This window comes from Rattus norvegicus, chromosome 15 (assembly GCF_036323735.1).
Source record: "Rattus norvegicus strain BN/NHsdMcwi chromosome 15, GRCr8, whole genome shotgun sequence".
NCBI classification, from domain to species: Eukaryota; Metazoa; Chordata; class Mammalia; order Rodentia; family Muridae; genus Rattus; species Rattus norvegicus.
In genome coordinates this window covers 103620095-103646030 of record NC_086033.1, presented here as the reverse complement: position 1 = coordinate 103646030, position 25936 = coordinate 103620095, and the positions used below count along the sequence as shown (strand labels likewise).

The following is a 25936-nucleotide window of genomic DNA, read 5'->3' as shown; positions in this document are numbered from 1 at the left end:
TGTGTGCACAGAGTACTGCATCATCAGATTACTCAGTGTGAGCACAGAGTACTGCACTGTGAGATTACTCAGTGTGTGCACAGAGTACTGCATTGTGAGATTACTCAGTGTGAGCACAGAGTACTGCATTGTGAGATTACTCAGTGTGTGCACAGAGTACAGCATTGTGAGATTGCTCAGTGTGTGCACAGAGTACTGCACTGTCAGATTGTTCAGTGTGTGTCAAACCAGCTTTAGCAGCACTGAGAGAGAACTGACTTCATTAACACTGGAGATCTTGGAGACAGATCAAGTACTCCTATGCAGGGCAACACAAGGCACTGCATTGAAGGAAGTCTTCCAAGAGCAGAGAAATTCTCTCCTGGACACTACTTCCACAGGTATGTGAAACCTTTTGTGGAAATAAATAAATAAATAAGATTGACACAGTCTTTACAGGCATAAATAATGTACACATAGATTTTTTTCCTTCCACAGGACTAAACATATTTGAATATATATGTTTATTATGTAAGGGGTAGCACATGCATGTCCAAGACAATTTATTTGAATTGCAAATGAGCATATGAAAAAGATTTAAAAAACAATATGTATGGAAAAACCCTGTATTTTCAAAACAATAACATATCTATGTACCTGAGTTGAGAGAGGGAGGATCTTGTGATGTTCCAGGTCACCCACCAAGAGGCTCCAGGAGAAAAGTGAGTCTGGAATCTAATTTACAGTCCCAGTGGAGCCCATGAGATATTATATAAATGAAAAAGAGACAATTTGAATACCAGGAAGATTACTTCCAGAGAGACCATGAAACTAAAAATGACAACAGAGAGGCCCCCAAAGTACAGAAAAAGCCGTCAGCACACACATTTGTAGTCATCCAGCTTGAGTTCACCGCTGCAAGTCTGCAGAGAAAAGGACAGGGAAAGAAAACACCCAAGAGATAGAGTGCAAGGTAGCAGGGTAGTTCTTCAAGATCCTGCGTAGGAAAGCAGTGGCAGAAAAGGAAGGGGTAGGCCAGAGGCAAGTCGGGAAGCAAAGGCTGACATCACCCACAGAAAGCAGAACATCGATTTCGACTTTAAATTTTTTTTCCTCAGAATTTTCAGATAGTTCCATTTAACTTCCAAGTTCGTTGATCAACTGTCATGGGGAGAAGGGATAGACGTCACGGAGCATTGTGTCATTAACATTCGTTGCTGAAGAAGACTGGGAAGGTGAGGTACATTTTAAAATCACAGTATGAGAAGGTTTAAGTAAATCGGATAGGAACGATCCCTCAGAAGCTAAGGAAGGACAGAAGACACTTCCACTCTGAGAGTTTGAGACTTCAAACCTGTTGTTGACGGTGAGGGGCAGAGGGGGGACTACCGGGCAAGCTAGGAGGTGCTTCAGCTCAACTGTCTGCAGACGAAGCCGGTGGAGACCGGATGCAGATAAGAGTTTCAGAAATGGGAAAGAAACAGGCATTTAAAAAAAAAAGATGCCTTTAAGAACAAATTTGGCACGAGGTGTCTTACTTAGGGTCTTATTGCTGTGAACAGACACCATGACCAATGTAAGTTTTATAAAGGACAACATTTAATTGGGGCTGGCTTACAGGTTCAGAGGTTCAGCCCATTATCATCAAGGTGGGAGCATGGCAGCATCGCAGCATCCAGGCAGGTATGGTGCAGGAGCAGCTGAGTCCTACATCTATACCCAAAGGAAGCCAAGAACAGACTGAGCATCCTCAGGCAGCTAGGAGGAGGGTCTCCAAGCCCACCCCACAGTGACACACTTCCTCCAACAAGGCCACACCTACTCCAACAAAGCCACACCCACTCCAATAAAGCCACACCTCCTCCAACAAGGCCATGCCCACTCCAACAAAGCCACACCCACTCCAACAAAGCCACACCTTCTAATAGTGCCACTCCCTGGGCCGAGCACATGCAAACCATCACACGGGAGGAAAGAGAATTCCTGACCTGGAAGATATATTAGAATATGTTGTATAGAGTAGAGTATAACAGAAAGGGCCCAAACTACGTTACAGAAGACAGAAGATGTAGCGTCAGAGATCCAGAATTCACGGAAGAAGCGTGGAGTGGGCCTGTGACCTCAGTAACAGCTTAGACGTGGTGGAGACAGGATTGAATAAGGTGACAGGTAGATGTGTCTGAACCAAAACCACAGAGGAACGAAAGAACTTAAGTCACAGAACGGAGCATTAGTGGTGTGGGGCGGAGGGTGAATATGTAGCATGTACGTCTTCATCACCGCGGTTAGAGGAGCAAAACTGTGAGGCGCAGTCTTTTTTTTTTTTTTTTTTTTTTTTTCTTTTTCGGAGCTGGGGACTGAACCCAGGGCCTTGTGCTAGGCAAGAACTCTACCACTGAGCTAAATCCCCAACCCGAGGCGCAGTCTTGTTTAACGAGATGATAGTTAAGTGTACCCCAGAGGTGATGAAACCCTCCAGTGCACGGGTGCCACGGAGTCAACGACTCCCAAACAGGATATGTGGAGAGAGGTATACACTTAGACAAATTACCGAGAAAATCAGAGACAGGGGAGATCTTAAAAATAGGCAGAGAATAAAACAGCTCATCCACACAGAAGCTATCATTACCGTGACAGTCAAATTCTGGACATAAAGCACAGACTCAGAAGGGTGAGAGTGAGCTCAGTGGTGGATCACGTGACCAGCATGCCCAAGGGCTGGGTTTCTGTCTCTAGCAGCATTGGGGAAAAGAGAGGGAGAGAGGAATGGATAGACTGATGGACCGAGGGAGGGACAGACAGACGGAGGGGGGAGGGAACAAGGGAGGGGCAGACGAGGGAAGGAGGGAGAAACAGAGTTTGTGGAATGTTGTCTTCCATATACATGGTGGAAATAATTTGCAAGTTAGAATGCTTCATCCATTGAAATGTTTTTTATGACTCAGATGAAACAAGTTTTAAGACACATTAAAGTAGCATTAGGGGCCATGGTAAAATCTGTACTTTGTGTAGAAGGAAACGATTCCAGATGGAGGAGCTGAATTGTAACAAGAGACACAAAGCAGAGGAAGTGGGAAATACGTGGGTAACTCCACAGACGAATTCAGCTGTCAAAATTAAAAGGGAGTGCTTCTGGTATTTAAAAATTATATAATTATGATTTTGACAAAGTGGCAAGAGATGAAAATGGTAAATAGTTAATTTTTTTTTAAAAAAAAGATATTTGTATTAAGATGAGAATAAAAGTATCAAGTAACATTAGGGTTGGGTGAATTAATCTGCATTTCAATCTCCAAAGTAAAAGGTAACGGATAAAAAAGTAGATCATAAATTTCTAAAAATACAGAAAATTATGATACGCCAGATACAATCAGCTTAAGAGCAGTCAAAGTCAAGAAGGGGGAATAAAAATATAGAGACAGCAAGCTCAGGAAAAACAAAATACAATGTTGATTTTAACCCTGCTATACTTGTAGCTGCTCATTTATTTGAATGGGAGTAACTATAGGATGGGTGATTTGGCTGTGTGTATGTATATGTATATGTATATGTATATGTATGTATATATGAATATATATTGTATAATATAGAGATAGATGATATAGATATAGATATAGATAGATATAGAGATATATGTCCAACAGTATATGTACATATTTTTATGAGACATGTCTAAATGGCAGAAGAGACAAAGTGCCACAACACTGTGGTTCTGAGAGCCACCTCTTAGAGAAAGTTCTACTCGTTAAATAAATGTATTAGAAGCCAGACATGGTGGGGCACGCTGGAAACGTTTTGTAATTTTTTTTTTTATTAACTTGAGTGTTTCTTATTTACATTTCGAGTGTTATTCCCTTTCCCGGTTTCTGGGCAAACATCCCCCTAATCCCTCCCCCTCCCCTTCTTTATGGGTGTTCCCCTCCCCATCCTCCCTCCATTGCCGCCCTCCCCCCAACAATCTAGTTCACTGGGGGTTCAGTCTTAGCAGGACCAAGGGCTTCCCCTTCCACTGGTGCTCTTACTAGAATATTCATTGCTACCTATGAGGTCAGAGTCCAGGGTCAGTCCATGTATAGTCTTTAGGTAGTGGCTTAGTCCCTGGAAGCTCTGGTTGCTTGGCATTGTTTTTCATAAGGGGTCTCGAGCTCCTTCAAGCTCTTCCAGTTCTTTCTCTGATTCCTTTAACGGGGGTCCTACTCTCAATTCAGTGGTTTGCTGCTGGCATTCGCCTCTGTATTTGCTGTATTCTGGCTGTGTCTCTCAGGAGCGATCTACATCCGGCTCCTGTCGGCCTGCACTTCTTTGCTTCATCCATCTTGTCTAATTGGATGGCTGTATATGTATGGGCCACATGTGGGGCAGGCTCTGAATGGGTGTTCCTTCTGTGTCTGTTTTAATCTTTGCCTCTCTATTCCCTGCCAAGGGTATTCTTGTTCCCCTTTTAAAGAAGGAGTGAAGCATTCACATTTTGATCATCCGTCTTGAGTTTCATTTGTTCTAGGCATCTAGGGTAATTCAAGCATTTGGGCTAATAGCCACTTATCAATGAGTGCATACCATGTGTGTTTTTCTGTGATTGGGTTACCTCACTCAGGATGATATTTTCCAGTTCCAACCATTTGCCTACGAATTTCATAAAGTCATTGTTTTTGTAATTTTTAATCCAAGGCTGAGGTGGAAGGGTCATACATTTGAGATCAGCCTGGGCTAAGTAGCAAAACCCTGTTAAAAAAAATAAATGAATGGTAAATGTATAGGCTGAGCTTTCGACTTAAAATTTGAAGAGGAAACGGCTGGACAGAGGACACAGGTTCGAGTCCCACTACCCATATGGAGGCTCACAGTCATCTACAACCCAACTTTGGGGTTCCTACTGGCACACAGGTGGTGCGCATACCTGTCTGCAGGCAAGACACTCATGAGCATATGCTAAAATAAATATTTTTCAAAAACTACAGACCAATAAAAAGTAAACGCCTAAGGGAGATAATTATAAATAGTAATGATGATGATGATGATAGTAATAATAATGATGATGAGAATGATAAAGTCGGGGGCAGAAATTAATAAAAATAAATTGACCGACCCAAGAGTAGCACATTAAGACAGGGGCTGGTGCCAAATCTATTAAATTTATTCCAAGATAGCAAGTCTTGTTGTTGTTGTTGTTGTTGTTGGACATTAGGTACCGTGTGTCCCAGGCTGGCTTCCAACTTACTCTAAGGCCAAGGATGATCCTGAAATTCCTTCACAAGTGCATCCTGCTGCACTTCCTATGTGCTGGTTTCATATGTGAGCACCGCCCTCGGCTTATGTGGCACCCGTGGCTTTGTGCATGTTGGGCAAGCATTCTATCAAATGAGTTAGATCCTGGGCTTCCAAACCCAACATTCACTACTAAAGCTACCGCTGGTTCACTTCAGTCCTAAGAGGCATCAAGTAAGAATTAAAACATGGACTTCTGGTAATATTCTAACTAATTCTACACTTAGTGCCTCATCTTGCCTGGAGGCTCTCGGAAGAAGCTTCAACAGCCCTTGAGTGTATAAGTTTTCCTGCAGTGTCTGAGCTGTGGGCTGAGATGTTCAAAGAGGCCACGCAGGTTGAAGCCTCACTGAGCACGGCTGACTTCGATTTGTGACGTCTGTCCACAGGGAGTGCCATTGTTCTGTCCTGAGTGTCTTGAGATGTCTCAGGCTGGCCAGCCCACCGCCCACCCATCCTCACTTTAATGGCTTTCTCCTCGGTGTCAATTGTTCTGAGGAAAGGGCTCTCAGCTGTTCTTAGAGGCTGTACCCCAATACCACATTGATGAAGTCAATTCTGGGAATTAAACATCTCTTGATTTTGACAAACTTTGGTCATACAGAGAAATGTTTCCATTAAGTATCTCGAAAAGCCTAGTGGGAAGTCTTGTTAAAATTACAGAGCTGGTCATTTCTAATAGTTACTGTCTCTTTTTTATGAACTGTTAGGATGCGTTTGTAAGATTAGGTAGAGTTTTTTTTTTTTTCTTTTTTCTATTTTTCAGAGCTGGGGACCGAACCCAGGGCCTTGCGTTTGCTAGGCAAGTGCTCTACCACTGAGCTAAATCCCCAACCCAAGATTAGGTAGAGTTTTAAATAACAAAACAATCTGATTCTCTCATACTAGTAAGTGTTCATACTTATTGGTGAATAATCCTTAAGGCCATATTACATATATACAAACACACAACATGTGTTTATTACAAATTTATATCTATGTTGGTGTGTCTGTACGCATTAACATAGACACATAAACTGTCAAGGCTCCAAGGACCTTAAAATGAAACTGCCTTCCTCCCCTAAGCCAAACAGTCTACTAAGAACCGTGGTTGTTTTGAAACTCCTTGTTCTATATAGCTTTTATTCCCACTGTGACTTGTGTGGGACAGCACAGAAGCAAGTCACGGGGGTGGGGGGTGGGGGGGGAGGACCAGAGGAAGCTTATGTTGGATTCAGCACCCTGCCAGGAGAAATGATTAAAGTATAATCCCAATGAGAGGTGACTAAAGAAACCCAGCTGTCCCTTGCTAGGAATGACATTGGAGCCAGGTGCAAGCTTCATGAGCGCTCTTGTCTGAGCAGCTCCACACTCAGTCCTTAGCTCATACAAAGCTGGGATTGGGGGAGGGGGAGGGGGAAAGCAATTGGACCATTTCAGGGAAGACTTAATTTTTTTTTCCCACCTAGCTAGTCAGAATGATACTAAATTACCAAGTTAATAAATTGTTTTGGAACCTATTGGCACAGTTTTCCAATACATGGTGCTTGGGGGTTTCACCTTTAGATGTCCTACACTCATAATATTGTACCAGAGAGAGCTGACTTATATGCCCCACATTCAAAAATCAATGAGCCAGCTTCAGACTGTTTAAAGACTGATAAGACTGTGGAAGAGAAAGCAGTGGGAGCTTCCACTGCCAGAGAATATTTTCATGACCCCAAAACAGGCGAGGGTTTCTCCATGACACACATGTAAAGCACAGATTATAAGGAAATCATTAATAAATTGCAAGACTGTTCCCATTTAAAGAGGGCAAAGACAGGGAGGGCAAAGACAGACTTCAGTGAGAAGACTGCAATGCATTTAGTAGCAGGGAACCCACATACACAGCATTTCAAGCAATTAACATGCTAATAAGGAACAAAAACACACGCTAAATAAGATATTAATGCAGAATTAGAACATGTATTACGCACACACACTCATCCATTCACTTGCATTCCCACACATTCATGCCCCCCACACGACATCCCAAGGACCAATAACTAATGAAAGTGAGAAGTTCTCAAGCACCATTAATCACAGGAAAACACTGATTACAGCTGAAGTAAGGGCTAAGAGGATAACTGAACACATTACGTGCTTGCCATGAAACGGTAAGGGTCAGAGTTTGGATCCCCGGAACCCAGCATTCGAGAGATGGAGATGGGGGATTCCTAGGGCAAGCTAGCTAGCTAGACTAGCCAAATTGTTGAAGTGTGGGTTCAACAGGAGACCCTGTCTGAAGAGTAATCAAGAAAGACATTTAACACCAACGTCTAACCTCCACACACATGCTCACACACTTACATGTGTACTGTGTGCACAAGCACATTCCCAAATCCCCTAAACGGAGTAGGATCTCATCATAAACCTAATAGTACGACTATGACATAATAGCCTGACATTACTAAGTGTTGGTAAAATTTTAGAACATTGGTAATTCTTACAAACTGCTCATGGGAGAATAAATCATTATGATGGCTTTTATAAAAGCTTCACGTAGGAATACGCGATGACACAGCAATTCCACTCCCAAGTATGCTTCTGTAAACACATGAAGACAGTTACGAAAATGTTCATTTTTAACTGCATTCACAGCAATTCTAAATTTGCAGCAGCCACGAGGTCCATGGGCAGAGGTGGACAGAAGTGAGGACTGTCCAAATGGTGGACTGCTTTGAGCAAGTGAATGAGTCGTTGCAACTCCACAACTGGGTACGATAAAAACGCTTCCATAAACAATGTAAAATCAACTGGGTAAGGCGTAATCCCATTTATTTACAGTTCAAAAATAAACAAAGCGAGTCGCTGACATCTGAAGTGAGAAGAGATACCCGCCATGGGCGAGCTTAGTGAAGATTCAGCTTCAGGCGTTAGGGATGGTTTCGTCCCTGATGGGTTGTTGGTTACGAGCACATGTTTGTTCTCCACGAGCATACATTTTATTTCTGAGTCGTGTATATTTTTTTCTTCATCCTGAATCAGCAAAACAGTTACAAGCAAGCAATGTCAACATAGTTTCTTTTGCATGTATTAAAGTTTGGACCGTTCAGTCAATCGTTTAAAGGACTAGGTATGTGGGAGGAAGTGGCCCACAAAGGCTGAAGAGTTAAGTATTTAAAGACTCAGAATTACTTGAGATAGTGAAAAAACGTTAGAGAGAAAAATTTGAGCTTGGCTTCGTAGTCTAAATTTCTTTGTCAGTAAAAACCTTCATTTGTGGTAAAATTTGGGCAGGGGAGTAATGGTATTTGATAAGGGGTGGGGAAGAATGTGAACTCAAAATTATAACCCATTTTCTTTCTTTTTAACATTTTCAGGTCAACACCAAACGTTTAGGTTCTGTGTGATCAAAATAGAAGGTCTTCACGTATATGGACCTGTCCTCCGCTAAGATGTAATTATCAGTTGATCAGGTTGAAAGACGGCTGAGTAGATCCGGCACTAACAACAGAATCATCACACCATGGAGAAACAAATGTTCTAACAATGTTCATAACTCTACACGATCCTTTCCTTTTTCACCACAATCTATGCTTCCCCATCTGGCAGACAAGTATGGATCCCTTTCAACATGGTAGGTAACATTCCAGATTGGATAATAAAAGTCTCTGTGGGAGAAGCCAGTTCATACATTTTGGATATATTTCAATGCTACAAGAGTTGTTTTTTTTTTTTTTTTAAGTAGAGGAAAATATAAGCATGAAAGAAGGAATATGAGTCAGAGATGAACTTGAGTTTTTCTCCAACATGATTAGGATGGCACTGCAATTTGCTGACATAATAAAAATTGTGGAAAACCAGACTCCCCGGGTGGAAGGATTAGGAATTTTCAATTTTGGATCAGTGAGCATTCTCTCCAACGAAATCGGATATTTAGGCTCCAATAGATGTGTTCAAAGAAAGTAGGCCTCCCAGAAGGCAAACACTTAGAAGAGGCTACCTTGCCAAGGACAGGCCTCCACTTGGAGAAGAGTTCCTGAGAGAAAGGGTTTCTGGGTGTAGTGAAACAAATGACTCACGTCGTCAAATCGTGGGACAGTCTGCTAGAGGCAGCTTTTCAGATAGCTTCCCCTTGCAATTCTAAAACACTCCCTGGGTAGCTCATCTCTTGAAGCTCAAAAGCCCAGTGTTTCACATATCAATTTAGTCATCACCTATTCCTTTTCGATTATCTCCTAAAGCCTATAGCCCCAGCCCCTTAATTCTTTTTTTTTTTAATTTATTTAATACTTAATAATTCTTTGGTTTCCGGGCAAACATCCCCCTCCCCCCTCCCCTTCCTTATGGGTGTTCCCCTCCCAACCCTCCCCCCATTGCCGCCCTCCCCCCAACAGTCTAGTTCACTGGGGGTTCAGTCTTAGCAGGACCCAGCAGCCCCTTAATTCTTAGGAGACAGCAAGCACAACATTTTTTTTTTTAATTGCATAAGAATTCAGAGGTCTGCCTGTCTTTGTAAGTACAGACACTAAGCTAGTTGCATGGGATCACTACCCTGAAATTGTGGATTGTCGTCCACACGCAGGTGAAGGCAGGCACAAGGTAAGAGAAGGCCTGTGATTGGGCAGTGAAAAAGTAAGGTGGGCACAGAGTTTTGGAGAGCGGAGAGAGAAGAAGAGGGAAGAAGAACCAAGATGGAGGAGGAGATCTGTGTGGCCTTAAAGGGCCACAGGTAGTTATGAATATTTCATCAGGGATGGGTTATTACAGGACAATTTGTCTTATCTAGGCGGGCAGTTTATATTAATATTAATTGGTTCAGAGTTTATTGTTTGGTTGTTTTGTGGGGTGAGGATTCACTGATATAAATCTGATTGATAAATTATAAGCTTTTTGATTTTAACGGGTGACTGGGAGTTCTGACTATAACCACAGGGGGTGGATGCTGGGAATGTGAGCAGAATTCACAGCAGAGAGTCCTAAGAGGGCGGCTCCTGCTAGGGCCAGAGAGTAGCCAGAGGCGACAGTGTGGGGCTAGCCATGGCAGCGAGATTGCTGCAGGGTCCAGAGAGTAGCTGGTGACAGCTTGGGATGGAAATTGGAAACTTAGTGACTTGGGTTGAGACACTTTGTTAAGATGAAAATACCCCGTAGATGCCATGTGGCCTTAAGGTGCCGGCAATTGCATGGGTTGGTAGATTCCTTTTTTATTATTTACCGCAACGTGAAATTACCATTCCTACAGCACCCAAGCCTGGACCTAAACTCCCTCCGTCCTTAGCTGACCTTGAACTCAGGCCTTTGTAAGCACAAATAACTTAGCTGGGTGGGGTCTTGCCCTTCGATTACCACTCCCTAAATCTCTTCACCTCCTTCTTATGTACCTGACTAGGGGCTCATAGTGCAGCTGCCCCTGTTCCTTTAGATCTGTGAAGCTCCTTATACCATTCATATGTCATCCTTATATTTTGCATAGTTGAGAAATTATGTATTTGAACTCATGTCTTTAGAGTTCTTTCCCACAGTCTTAAGGGCTGTCCTGAATATCTCAGCATTTACCACTTTGCTGAGACATCAGACACACCCTTGACTCCTGGACTCATGCTATTTCTAATTATTGCGGAGTCATTGACCTTGGCAGGGAGAACATTCCAGATAACCTTGGTAGGGAGAATATTTCCTGAAGAGGAACGTGAAATAAAATAGGTATATTTTTACACAAACAAGCCTTACGCCCACAGCAACCATCAGCACTTGTGGAGGCCCAGACCCTGATGGCTCTGTTACATGGAACAAGTCACTCCTTACGTGGCCAAGTTCAACTGGACACTACCAGAAACACATATTTTCTCCATTATTATTTTACCCCTCCCCCATAACTAGGGAGTTGTCTAGTCAGTTGAAGGCATGTGTGGTTACTGGCAGGGATGGCCATCAGGCAGGAGAAGGTCAGCTGTTTTTCTGAAACTGGCTGGGAGTAGAATGGGGTTTTTGAACTTCTTTCCTGTGACGAACTAAGTTATTTTTGGTAAATATTACCTTTTGAACTGCCTGTGTAAGACCCCACACCCCCACCCTCAGTCAGTGGTACTTACGTCGAGACACCCACAGCGAGAAAATGAGATGCACACAGATCGATGCAAAGGGAGAGGTTTATTTTCCAGCATTGTCGGGGTCGACCGTCAATCAGTCCCTCAAGGCAAGTGACGAGAAGGTGATTCCGAATGGATATTACAAAGAGTTTTTGTACTTTTTAGGAGCACAGGTTATTTCAGCAAGGTTACAGTTCAAACTTATTTTATAAACATATTGACCTTTGAATCTATTGGCTAGCAAGCATGGACATTTGAAATCTACTTAGGACTTCCGGAGGGTCAGGTACCAGTCAGTACATTCCGAGAATTTTTTATTCGGGAATGGTGCTGTGGGTGGAGAATGGAAACTGGCCTAGCCTTGACCCAGGGCAGGTGGGTGTAAGGCTGATGAAAACCTTTAGGGTCCTTCACTTGCTGGTCAAGGGGTGTCTATTCCAAATAGACGCCGCCTGCTGTGTTTCCACCTCACCAAGAGCCATGCGGAGGAGTAATATCCACAAGTTTCAGAGTATAGACATCAGGAAAGACAGGCAGCCAAGTTCTGAATTCCAGAGGCTGCTGCTACAGCAACTTGAGTCAAATAGGAGCCTAACGGGAAGAGAGGGAAAATGGAAATGCCGCCCAAAATAGAAAAGTGTGCTTTAAGTGGATAATGGATAAGAAGACCACTATGCCCGAAGTTCGCTGAGTTCACTGCTAAACTGTTTGCCTATAAGAGCCCAATTAAGGCAAAAAAGGAGTGGCATTGGGAGAGATTAATGTTTTAGGCTTTTAGATCTCATATGGGGGTTGGGGGTGGGGTGGGGATCCATTTCTTTTACCTGCCAAAAGTGTGCAGCTTCCTTCCTCCATCTAAGACCTTCCTCCATCTAACAGTTGCAAGGGAAAGTCTAGTCTTGAATTAGTATCCGACCCAGACCACTTTGCTTAAAGCTGATTAGCCGGAAAGCCAGAAAGGGCAGCCTGGGAGAGCCACCGAAATGCAATCAGGGCATTTCCATGAAGAGGTGTCATACTTTGCCCTAGAGATAAAACACAGGGTAATTTGCCCACGCACTTCTTGGCTTATTGGAGATCTTTATTTGGCTGTTACACCCACAGGTCACAATCTCTGGGGGCTTTGGTACCTCTTCTCTGGGAAGCATGCTCCGCTCAAAGGGTGGAAACTAGTATAAAGGAGAGATGATGCACCTCAATTGGCATAGCGTTTGTGTGGCCTTGACTGTCAACAAGTCCTCCCGGTTGTCCAGGGCATTTACTCCTGTAGAGAATCTGAGGGCAGAATTGTAAACAAAATTGTAGGCACAAAATGAGCAGCAAACACAGGATTCATATGTCTCTATTATTCTTGCTCAGACTGTTGCGGGTCCCAAAGAGGAACTAACCACACCCCTTACCCATTTGTAGTTCCAAAAGCAAATTGAACCCAGGAAGCAAACCCCACCCATGAGGTTTTTCTGACCAGCAATGGTGGAAGAGTCTGGTGATCACACATTCCTGGAACCCTTGAGGTGCTGAGCAGACAGGTGATTTATTGCTGTAGAGAGGGAGCAGGCCACAAGAGATCAACAGCTTAACGATTTCCTAATGGTCTGAGTCTCAGGACTCTCCCTCTGCAGCCTCTACTCAACGGAGCATACACTTCGGAGGGGCGGAATTTACATTGTTAACATTTATTGATTTGTTACATTGTTAATTTAAGATAATAGGAGAGAAGGCTGAAGGCTCTGTGGGGGATGCACAGGGCTGGGAAATTATTTTTCAATACAAGTGACGTTGTAGACTTACACTGGCGGTTTTTCTATTTGTGTGTGTTAGTCTAGTTGAAAAGTGAGTCCCCAGGACCTGCCTACATCTGCCCTCTAACACTCGGGTTACAGATACAAATTGCCCCGATTTTACATGGGTGTTGGGGGCCCAATTCAGAGTCTTGTGCTTGTGTAGTATGTATCTCATCAGCCCCCTGAAACAACCCACTAGAAATAGAGAGTTTAAATCCTTGTGAGAAGGAGGGGAAGTGGGTACAAAGTTCCATGAGGAACTTCTTGGCCAGGAGCGGGGAAATCTGTTTTCTTTAGGGGAGTGACCCCGGGTTTAATAACCACATTCCAGGCCAGCCCCACACCCGGGAGTAGATGGTCAAAACAAATCAGACTCAATGATCTTTAGTGGCTTTTTAATAAACTTCTTTCTTCTTTCTTTTTCTCTCTTTTAAAGAGAGAAAAGAGCATGAAGGCGGGTGGCTAAGGAGGAAAAGGATCTTTGAGAATTTGAGAGATGAGAAAGAATAAGAAATATACTAGATATCCACAAATAATAAATTAAAAATTAGGGGCTGGGGATTTAGCTCAGTGGTAGAGCGCTTACCTAGAAAGCGCAAGGCCCTGGGTTCGGTCCCCAGCTCCGAAAAAAAGAACCAAAAAAAAAAAATTAAAAATTAAATTTAAAAATTACATAGAAGACCTCAAAAAAGAAGAAGGAAAGCGATGAGGACAAGAGGATGGAAAGGAGGAAGAGGAGACAGATGAAGAGGAAGAGAAGATGGAGGTGGAGAAGGAGAAGGGGAGGAGGAGGAGAAATAAAAAGTTTGTGTCGATACACGAAAGTATTCCACACCATCGCAAAGTTTATATGGTCTTAAAGCAGCTTACCATTGAAGTTTTAGAAATGCTACCCTGTATAGTTTGGGAGGGAAATGTTACAGTCATTTCAAAATGGGTAGAAATTCTTCCCTGAAATACATACTTCTTTTCGTCTATAAAGTAATTTCCTGAATATGTGCCTCTAGATTTTCCAGATTTCCTTGCTAATTTGACACTTTCTGTTGCGTAACGATTTCCTGGGAGATCAAAATGTTCCATCCTGCAGGGAAGCTCCTTAAATAGGAAGACATACAACTCAAAATAGCTTCAAGAAGTCCCTGAAACTGATCAGACTCACTCGGACCTTCCTTTTGAGAGTAAGAAATAAAAGCTGAAAGACCCTGAGTCTTAACAGAGACTGTTGGCATTCTGTCTAAGCTCCGCCCCACAGTTACCTGGCAACAGCAGGTATGCTCCGCCCCACAGTTACCTGGCAACAGCCAGGTTTGCTTGCTTACTATAAAAGAGGCTGCTTGCCCCCTCCTCATTCATTCTCTTCTTTCTTCTCTTGCTCTTGTTTCTTGTTCTTGCCCTCTTCCCCCTTGTCCCTTCCATTCCCCTCCTCTCTTCTCTCCACCTGCTGGTGGCCGGCCTTTAATCCTCTACTCTTCCACTCCATGCTGGCCTGTTGTGGTTTGTCTGGACTTGAGCCAAGATTTCTACCCAACAGAGACACTCTGCAAACAATCTCAGACAAGCCAAGCGGCAAGGAAGACTGAGACCAGACTGTCTGGAAGAGGTTTAAAGCAAGGGACCCTCTCCAACCTGTTGAGCAACATCCAGTGGGGTCCAGATTCCCACCTTTTGTGAGCTTTTACCCATGCTGGGGTACCTTAGTGAGGCAACTCTCTGTATCATTTCTACTTGTGTAAGTAACCCCTTGCCCATATTCCCAGAAGTAATCCCAATAAAAACATGGGTTCCAAGCTCCATCTTCCTTCTGGCCCATACACCTACCTGCAATCACAGATCAGTACTCTACTGACCAGCCCACAGATCTGCCTGTCTTTTTAGGAGGCCTGCAGTTACCCAAGACAACCAGTCCCATGGGCTTGATACTCCCTGGGACTACCAGGCCAGGCAACACCAGAGATAAACAGATTGTTAAGACAAGTGTGCAAGAACAAAATTAACAAAAGCCATTTCAGCATTGCACCATCAGATCCAGCTCTTCTACCACAGGAAGCCCTGGATATCCTAACATATCTGAGGAGCAAGACCTTGAATCCCATTATATGAAGATAATGGAGGCCTTTAAGGAGAAAATCAATAAATCCCTTAAAGAAATACAGGAAAGTATAATCAAACAAGTAGAAGCCCTTAAAGAGGAAACAAATAAATCCCTTAAGATCTAGAGGGAAATACAGTCAAGCAGGTGAAGGAAATGAATAAAACGTTCAAAACTTAAAAATGGAAATAGAAGCAACAGAGAAAACACAAACAGAGGCAACCCTGGAGAAGAAAAACCGAGGAAAGGGAACAGGATCCGCATTCATAGGCATCACCAGCAGAATACAGAAGATGGAACAGACAATCTCAGGTGTAGAAGATTACTACAATAGAATAAATTGATACATCAGTCATAGAAAAAAATGCCAAATCTAAATTGCTTATAACACAGAACAAATTTGGGACACAATGAAAAGACCAAACCTATAGAATAATAGGAATAGAAGAGGGAGAAGATTTCTAGTTCAAAGGGACAGAAAACATCACCAAAAAAAAAAAAAATCATAGAAGAAAACTTTCCTAACCTAAAGAAAGAGATGGTCATAAATGTACAAGAAACCTATAGAACACCAAAGAGATTGGGACCTGAAAAGAAAACACCCCCTGTTACATAATAATCAAAACACAAGTGTACAGAACAAAAAATATTAAAAGCTGCAAGGGAAAAGGTTCGAATAATATGTAAAGGCAGACATATCAAATTTGCACTTGACTTCTCACCAAAGATTCTAAAAGCCAGAAGATCCTGGACAAATGTCTTGCAGACCATAAGAGATCACTGATATCAGCCCAGACTACTATACCTAGCAAAACTCTCAATTAATAAAGATGGCAAAACCAAGATATTCCATGACAAATAAAATACATATTTCTACTAATCCAGCCCTACAGAGAATACTAGAAGAAAAAGTCCAATACAAGAAAAGTAATTGCACCCAAGAAAACAAAAAATCATCTCACAGCAAAACCAAAATAAGAGAAACACACACACACACACACACACACACACACACACACACACACACACAGTACTACCACCAATATCAAAGACCTAACAATCATTGATCATTAATATCTCTCAACATCAATGAACTCAATTCACCAATAAAATGACGCAGGCTGACAGAGTGGATATGCAAACAGGATCCATTATTCTGATTCAAACAAGAAACATACCCCAGCAACAAAGATAGACACTACCTCAGAGTAAAGGTCTGGAAAAAGGGTTTCCAAGAAAACCTGTTTTTGTTTCTTGTTGTTTCCAAACAAACAAAATCAGAAATGAAAATGGAGACATTAGTTATGTCTTGGAAGAAATTAAAAGAGAAATCATTAGGTCTTATTTCAAAAGCTGGTACTCCATGAAATTGGAAAAATCTAAATGAAATGGATGATTTTCTAGACAGATACCACTTATCAAAGTTATATCAAGCTCAGGTAAATTATCTAAACAGACATTAAGGAAATAGAAGCAGTCATTAAAAGTCTCCTAACCCCAAACAAAAAACAAAACAAAAAACAACAAAAAACCCAAACCCTAAACAAAAACAAACAACAACAAAACAAAAACAAACAAACAAAAAACAAAGTCCAGGCTAGATGGTTTTAGTGCAGAATTCTAGCAGACTTTCAAAGAAGAGCTAATACCAACACTCCTCAAACTATTCCCCAAAATAGAAACAGAAGGAACACCGCTAAATTCATTCTAAGGCCAAAGTTACCCTAATACCTAAACCATATAAAGACTCAACAAAGAAAGAGAATTTTGGACAAATTTTGCTTATGGACATCGATACCAAAATACCCAATAAAATTCTTGCAAACAGAGTCCAAGAACACATCAAAAACATCATTCACCATGATTAGGCAGGCTTTGTCACAGGGATGCAGGATGGTTCAAGATATGAAAATCCATCAACGTAATCCATCATGCTAAACAAACCAAAGGGAAATAATTGCATCACCATCTCACTAGATGCTAAAAATGACTTAGAAAAAGTACAACACTTTTCATGTTAAAAGACTTGGAGCGATCAGAGCTACAAGGCACGTATCCAAACACAATAGAAATACTGAAACATAAAAGCAACATGCAGCAAGACAATAGCCAATATCAAATTAAGTGAAGAGAAATTTAAACAATTCCATTAAAATAAGGGACACCACAAAGCTGCCCATGTCTCTTCCTATCTTTTCAACACTTGAAGTTCTAGCCAGAGCAATAACAAAAGCAGATCAGGGAGATACAAATTGGAAAGGAAGAAGTCAAAGTATCACTATTCACAGATAATGTGAGGGTATATGTAAGCAATGTATATTATCAAAGAACTCCTGCAGCTGATAAACAACTTCAGCAATGTGGCTGGATACAAAATTACCTCAAGGAAATCAGTAGCCCTACTTTATACAAATGATAAATGGGCTGAGAAAAAAATTAGGGAAAAAAAACCCCACCAACCACAGTAACAACAAAAATATATCTTGGTGTAGCTCTGTACTGGCTGATTCTGTGTGTCAACTTGTTACAAGCTGGAGTTATCACAGAGAAAGGAGCCTCCCTTGAGGAAATGCCTCCATGAGATCCAGCTGTTAGGCATTTTCTCAACTAGTGATCAATAGGGGAGGGCCCAGTCCATTGCAGGTGGGGCCATCCCTGGGCTGGTGTTCCTGGGTTCTATAAGAGAGCAAGCTAAGCAAGCCAGGGGAAACAAGCCAGTAAGCAGTGCCCTCCATGGGCTCTGCATTCATTCCTGCCTCCAAGTTCCTACTCTGTAAGTTCCTGTCCTGGCTTCCTTTGGTGATGAACAGCAACATGGATGTGAAAACTGAATAAACCCTTTCCTTCCCAACTTGCTTCTTGGTCCTGCTGTTTGTGCAGGAATAGAAACCCTGACTAAGACAAACTCTAACCAATGGAGTGCAAGACCTGTAATACATAAACTTTAAGTCCCTGAAGAAACAAAGAAGATGTAAGAAGATGACAATATCTCTCATGCTTATGTTAGGACTACCGTAGTGAAAATGGCCATCTTACCATAAGCAGTCCACGGATTCAATGCAATCCCTATTGAAATTACAAAACATTCTTTTACAAACCCTGAAAGAGCAATTCTCAACTTCATATGGAAAAATAAAAAATCCAGGATAGCTAAAACAATCCTGACCAGTTAAAGAATTTGGGGAAGATCGTCATCCCTGAAGCTGGACCACAGAGAAATAGTGATAGAAACTGCATGGTATTGGTATAGGAAAAGACAAGTTGTTCAATGGAATTGAATCAAAGATTCAGAAAAGAACCGCACACACCTCTGAACACCTGATTTTTTTGGCAAAAAAAAAAAAAAAAATCAAGCCAAAAGTATACAATGGAAAAAAGAAAGCATCTTCAACGAACAGTGCTGGTCTAACTGAATGTCTGCACTTAGAAGAATGCAAGTAGATCCATATTTATCACTCTGCACAAAACTCAGGTCCAAGTGGGTCAAAGACCTCAACATAAAAGATAGACATAAAAGTCTACTCTGTACTGTTTAAGTGGAATGTTCTATGGATGGTTTAACTCCGGCATTTCTCTGCTTAGTTTTTGGATAACCTATCTGTTGGTGAGAATGGGGTATTGAAGTCATTCACTAACACTGTATGAAGGTCAATTTGTGATTTTTTTTTAGCTGTAGTAGCGTTTCTCATTGAGTTTTGGTGGCTTTGTGCTTGGTGCATAAATGTTTAGAATTAAAATTGTCTTGGTGGATTTTCGCTTTGATGAATATGTAATGGTCTTCCCTATGTCTTCTGTTTAGTGCTGCTGTTGCTGCTGCTGCTGCTGCTGTTACTACTACTATTCATAGGTTTGGAAATGTCAGAGTCCCAGATTTCTTGGATGTCTTGTGCCTGGGCTTTTTCCCCCCTAGCCTTAATATTTTCTTTGACTGAGCTATCCATTTCTTCTACTTTGTCTTCAAGATACCTGAAATTCTCTTTCATGTCTTGTAATCTGCTGGCGAGGCTTACCTCTGAGGGTTTTGTTTGATACCCCGAGTGTTTTATTTCCACTTTTATTCAGTTTGGGTTTTCTTTAGTGGTTTGATTTCTACTTTCATGTCTTGAATTTTTTTCCCCTTTCTTTTAACTGTTAGTCTTTTCATGGTCTTCTTTAAGGCATTTACTCATATGCTCGTTAAGGTCCTTGAACATATTCATAATCTCTGTTTTGAAGTCCTTGTCCTGTGCTTCTGCGATTACATTTCTTGCAGTAGGATCCTCGCATCCTATTCTAGTAGGATTTCTAGTTTCTGGAGGAGGCGTATTGCCTTGGAAATCCGTGTTTTTCAGCTGGCACCTAGGAATCTGGAATTGTGATGTTTGAGGTGTTCTTGGTACAGATATCTAATCTTGTCTTTGGTGAGTGCTCTGTTCCTTGACTGCTGTTGCCTACTGTGGCACCGACGTTGGCTGTGGGTCCTGGAATATAGTGCTTCTGTGGGTTGCCAGGTGACAACTATTACCATAGGCTTTTCCACCCATGAACTGGTAACGGAGTAATGACTAGGAGGCTTTTTTTTTTTTTTTTAAATAAACGCCTACGCCTTAAACTAGGCTTGTTCCCCAGTTGGCTCATATATTATTTATCCTATTCTATGCCCGCCACATGGCTTGTTACTTCTCCTCAGTTTCACGTCTGATTTCCTCAGGGTCTGGGTGACGAATCTTCCCGAGCCTGACTATCTCCCAGAGTTCCTTTCTCTCTGCCGATATCCTGCCTTCTAATTCCTGCCTCAGCTTATTGGCTGTAAGATTTTTATTGGCAGGTGATGCTCCCACACAGTTCACAAGAGATTATCCCTACATCGGTGAAATGGCAGTGGGGTGGGAGGACAGGCAGAGAAGGACAACGGGGAAAATACTTTAAGCGAAGTTATTCTTTATTGTCGGGAAACCCTGCTATTTAAGGTCAAAGTCTACCATGTCCTAATAGGTCCTCTGAGCTCGGTGCAAATTGGAGGACTCCCTTTCTCCAGTAGGCGTTATGTGAGGAGCCCGACCATCAGTCTTATACCCCGAGGAAGGTCATGTAGTCCTTGGCAAATGTACAAGTTCAACTTCTTTTTTCTGGATAAGACCCATGAAGTGTATGGGATTCCCGGATTGCCTTCCCATCCAAATAAGGCATTCACATTACTTTAAACTCTAGCCAGTGATTTTATATTCGCCCCGAAAAAATCCTTCCCACTCTCCAAGGTTCGTGTGTAGTTCTTGGCCACCCTGAATGAAGTGTATGCACACTTGGTGTTTCACTGAAAATCAGCTAAGAGAGCTGCTTCTTTGAGTATCGTCCAAAAGCGCTGTAACACTCCCCTCCCCCTCTACCCAGCACTCAGTCCTTGCTGGACCCGGATCTTACAGAGGACCCAGAAGGCCAGCTGGTCCCAACATGCACACCACACTTTATATTTAGTCTCTTGAAACTCCTTTAGAAAACAACCCTGAATCTAGTCTTGATTTGTGTTTCTATCAAGGAATAGGAATTCAGTTTAACTCACAAGTGACTGTTGAAAATACAGGCGCATTCATGCTCAGGGAATAGCAAGTACACCGGCCACTGCAATTAAAACACCAGCTTGATAAGGAGTTGTTGTGCGTTTGTCTGGGGCGGGGTGGTAATTAACCACATTTTATCTATTCTATGGATACAACTATAAAACAAGCCCCTAAAGTGTTCACCTTCTAGACTCAGAGTCAATTATTATTGTCCACATTAACTATGATTTACAGAGTCGGGGTGCGCACGAGATTAACAGCTACTGCATCCTTGTTCCTCGGGGAGACAGCTCGAGGTTCCCATGAACCTCTGCTCTCGCAACAAATTGGTCAGCTGATCAGAACATAACCTGCTTCTGCTGAGGAGTACTTTATTTGGTACTTGTTTCTTTGATGATACTGAACTGCTAGCCAGCTGGACCACGACTCATGCTATTGCTTGAGACTCTGGTGCTGGCCTAACAAGCTTGCTACTTAAAAGAGACGAAGCTGGACCCCCCCCCCCCAGGAAAGAGCTGCGAATATCTAACTTAATGAAAATAAACGTGCGAGAAGGAACCCCATGTATTTGCGTGGCTTTAGGAGAGAACTCATTCACACAAGGGAACTCAAGAACCATGAGGTTAAAAATGTTTTCATGAATTTATGTTTTTCTGATTACGGCAAATCAATCTTCTAGAATATTAAGACTCTACCCAGAATGTATATCTTAAATCAATATCGCAATTATTGAAGCTCACTGCACCTTTACACTTGGGATATTCTGAGGGTTTGGATTCTCTGCATGACCCTCTTCTGCTGTTTTCCTTTCTTCCTTTATTTTATTTTTTGGTTAATAATTTTTAAAATTTTTATTTATTTCCATTTCAAATGTTATCCCCTTTCCTGCTTTCCCCTCTGCAAACCCCTTATCCCACCCCCCTTTACCCTGCATCTATGAGGGTGCTCCTCCCCACCCCCCACCTCTGCCTCACTGCCCTAGCATTACCCTATACTGGGACATTGAGCCTTCACAGGACCAAGGGCCTCTCTTCCCATTGATGTCAGATAAGGCCCCTTCAGCTTCTGCTGTCTTTCTTACTCCACGGACTGGCTTTCTCAGTCAAATACATGCCTTCGTTTCTCTCTCTTAGAGAGCCCAAGAGCTCACTCTCAGCAGTCCCTGTGTCTCCGGGTGCTCCGTGGGAGCCTGTGGCACCAAATGTCTTTATGCTTCAATGATTCCAACTCAACACTTCCACCTTTGCTGTTCCCCGGAGAGACAGATTCACCCTTCCGACCGCCATCTGGGACCTTCCTACAGGCACCGAATCTCTGATCTTTCATACCCAAGACATACCCTGACTGCTGTAAACATCTTACCTTCGATGTCCAATTCACGAAACTGGCTTTGACCCTGTTCCAAGTTCTAGTTTCTGCTTAATCAAGTGGCATCCTTCTCAACCCTGTATCAACATTTATCTACCAGATCTTTTCTATTTCCTTTTTGTGGTATGGGGGCTCAAACCCATGCCCTTGTGTGTGGTGAGGATTCAGTCTACCATTGACCTATATCCAGGGTCCGGCTGCCAGGATCCTGATGGTTGAGTATCATAATGAGCCATCTGCTTTTCACCAAACTCCTTAATTCATGTCTCACCTGATTCTCGGTATCCTCCACATGGTACCCACATAGTTGACATAAATACAAAAAGATCATTGCAACACATTGTCTTAGGGTTTTTCTGCTATGCCCAGACACCATGACCAAGGCAACTCCTCTAAGGACAACATTTAATTGGGGCTGGCTTACAGGTTCAGAGGTTCAGTCCATTATCATCAAGGTGGGAACGTGGCATCATCCAGGCAGGCATGGTGCAGGAGGAGCTGAGAGTTCTACATCTTCATCTGAAGGCTGCTAGCAGAATACTAGCTTCCAGACAGCTAGGATGAGAGTCTTAAAGCCCATGCCCACAGTGACACACCTACACCAACAAGGCCACATGTTCTAATGGTGCTGCTCCCTGGGCCGAGCATATACAAACCCTCACAGTTGTCTGCATGTCTGCCTTACATATCTGATCATTTTTTACGGTGACCTAGACAGCCCATGTCCTGATCTCATCACTTCCCTGTCACCCTGCTCATCCCTCCCGCTTTGGACACTGCACCAGTGTCTTGCTTTTTACTGTAATCACAGTCACTATTATTCTTCTTAAGATTAGCATGGAAACCAATGGCTTTCATCCTGACAGTCTTGTACATACTTTTATTTTTGCCAGTTGTCTCCCACAGACTCAACCTGCCCACCTGCTGGCCTTCCCACTGAATTCTGGGCTGTTCTTTGAACACACTGATTCAGCCCTCAGTGTGTGCTCCCGCTTTGAATGCATAGTGTGAATTATGTCATTTTCCCTTCACATCATTTGAACATGTCGTCTATGTGTCTCTTCTGCAAGGTTGCCTGAGCGGCTTAGTGAGAGGCTCCACCCCTGGCATTTTCTCTATTTCTATGTCTTGATATTTCCTGGTATTCTCGATGTTCCGAAGTTTCTGTGCATCAGCATCCTTCTTTCCTGGCTCTTGTCTCTGGAACATGACTGGAGACCATGGTGTGCATAATGTTCATTTATGAAGCCAATAGGTGGTGCTTCATGGATGTAAGTGAACAGGGAAAATGAAGTTTATGTGCCAAACACATTCAGTGTCCATAGCTATCCATGAGCAAGGAACTGAGGCATGTGGCCCAGAGAGTGTTTATGAGAGAGGAAATGGAATGGGTCCTGTGACTAGAAAGGTCAGTATCATTAGTAGTTATATAAATGTGTGTTTAAATACTGAGATAACATTTCCAGTCCTGATTGGTACCAATTAAAAGTTATTGGTAATAGTCACTGCTGAAAGGGTTGCGAGAAGGGTCATTATTTTATACTACTGGAGAAAGTTTAAATTGCCACTCAAGTAATTTGTAATAAATATTAATGAGAAAAATGTAGACTCCTGGCAATGTGCTTAGATGGCTTTTGTAATATACATTTAAAACCACACAGGATAACCTTTGAGCAGATTTTGTGTATGAAGAAAACTCAGGGAGAGTTTCATATTTGAATTAAATCAGAATTAGGGCAATAGCAATGAAAAATCTCCATGAAATTCACTTCTATAGAACTATGAGTTATTAAATAAAAGAAGTAGAAAATGAATAAATAGTAACTAGTACTTATCCTTATTATAAACAGTAACTAGAACTTACACTTACTATAAACAGTAACAAGAACCTTTACTTACTCTAAAGAGTAACTAGCAGTGATACTATAAATAGTAAATAGAACTTACTCTTACTATAAATAGTAGCTAGAACTCACACTATAAATAGTAATTAGAACTATCACTTACTATAAACAGTAACTAGAACTTACACTTACTCTGAAGAGTAACTAGCACTGATAATATGAATAGTAAGTAGAACTCACTCTTACTATAAATAGTAGCTAGAACTCACACTATAAATAGTAATTAGAACTATCACTTACTATAAACAGTAACTAGAACTTACACTTACTCTGAAGAGTAACTAGCACTGATACTATGAATAGTAAGTAGAACTTACTCTTACTATAAATAGTAGCTAGAACTATCACTATAAACAGTAACTAGAACTTAGACACTATAAATAGTAACTAGAACTTACACTTACTCTAAAGAATAGCTAGATCTTATACTTACTATGAATAGTAGCTAGAACTTATACTTACTATGAATAGTAACTAGAACATACACTTACTATAAATAGTAACTAGAAATGATACTATAAATAGTAAGTGGAACTTACATTTATTATAGTGACTAGAACTGACACTATAAATAGTAAATAATACCTATGCTTACTATAAATAGTAACTAGAAAGTATGCTTACTAAACTTACACTTACAATAAACTGTAAATAGAACTGACACCATAAACAGTAAGTAGAACTCACACTTACTATAGATAGCAACTAGAACCAATACTTACTATTTAGAGAAACTAGAACTTACACTTACTATAAGCAAAAACTAGAACTGACACTATGAATACTAACTAGAACTGATAGTTAATATAAATAGTAACTAGAACTTACTCTAAACAATAACTAGAACTGACACTATAAACAGAAGTAGAACTTACACTTACTATAAATCGTAACTAAAACTGACACTATAAATAGTAACTAGAACTATTACTTACTATAAATAGTAGCTAGAACTCACACTTACTATAAACAGTAAGTAGAACTTAACTAGAACTTACACTTCTCCAACTGTAAGCTGGATGATTTTACCAGCAAGTGCTCAGATCAAGAAAGTTCTGAAGTACGAGAACAGACAAAGAAATTGAAAACCATAAACACACTTTCCACTTTTCACAGAAGTGGAGATCTGTGCATGTGCACGCCAAACACATTCACACGCACAGATACCGTGGAAAAGACTGTTTGCCTCTTTCTGGGAAAATGAAATGTGAAACCAGAGAACCAGAAAAATAGAGAAGTATTTGGAAGAAAGTGCAGACAGGATGAGGCGGGCAGAGAAACCAGAGAAAGAAAAACAGTTCGCACAGAAAGGAGGTGTGCAGACCCAAACCACACTTTCCCCTGGGAAACTTGGAAAAGATCCCGCCTTTCATGGTGTATAGTAATGGGCTTGGAGTTCCAAGAAGGAACTATTTTAGTCTTATGCTGTGAATAATGCATTAGTAAACATTAAGATATTTTAAAGTGACAGAGGTCCAAGGACACTTGACAGATAGGTTGTTATGCAGAGAGACAGAAAAGGCGTGGGTTTTAAATCATGTAAACAGTAAGTGCAATGCAAACCACCAGTGCTGAGATAGTTGCCTGTGTCTGGCAAGAGGCAGCCAAGGCGAAAGAACCCACTTTAATTATTTAGAACGGGAATAGTGGGGGTTTGGAGTAGAAATTGGTTCCATGTGTGATGTAAGGTTTGCACTGACAGATGGGTATCCCTGCGCCAAGAGATTAGGAATAGCGGGAAGCCACCAGCACTCTGTAGCCAGGGCAGTAGGAATGCAAAGCCTGTTCAAGGAATTCTACCATAAATTAACTGGACAGGAACTCGGGGTCAGGGTTCTGTTTTGCTTTTCTAGGGGGATCTCATTGCTTGCGCTGGAGGAAGATTTTTGAGCTCCTGAGGATGGAGATTTGAGATCCCAGGGAAGAAAGCTGTTTAATAAAGAACACATGGTGA

The 25936-nt window shown here is 41.8% G+C and overlaps 2 long non-coding RNA genes across 4 annotated transcripts; one reads left to right on the top strand and one right to left on the bottom strand.

The window, feature by feature from the left end:
* On the top strand, positions 1-25936 carry LOC120097084 (uncharacterized). Of its 3 annotated transcripts, XR_010058072.1 has the most exons (4): positions 24-1214; positions 7884-7983; positions 8589-8845; positions 25836-25936. It is a non-coding gene; the product is annotated as an uncharacterized LOC120097084 (long non-coding RNA). The 3 variants fall into 3 exon arrangements; XR_010058071.1 differs by lacking the exon at positions 25836-25936 and having other exon boundaries at positions 1-1214; positions 8589-8903; XR_005494305.2 differs by lacking the exon at positions 25836-25936 and having other exon boundaries at positions 9-1345; positions 8589-8903.
* LOC134482023 (uncharacterized) lies at positions 12364-13409 on the bottom strand. Its single transcript, XR_010058073.1, has 2 exons — positions 12766-13409; positions 12364-12575 (listed from the first exon to the last, which is right to left on the bottom strand). It is a non-coding gene; the product is annotated as an uncharacterized LOC134482023 (long non-coding RNA).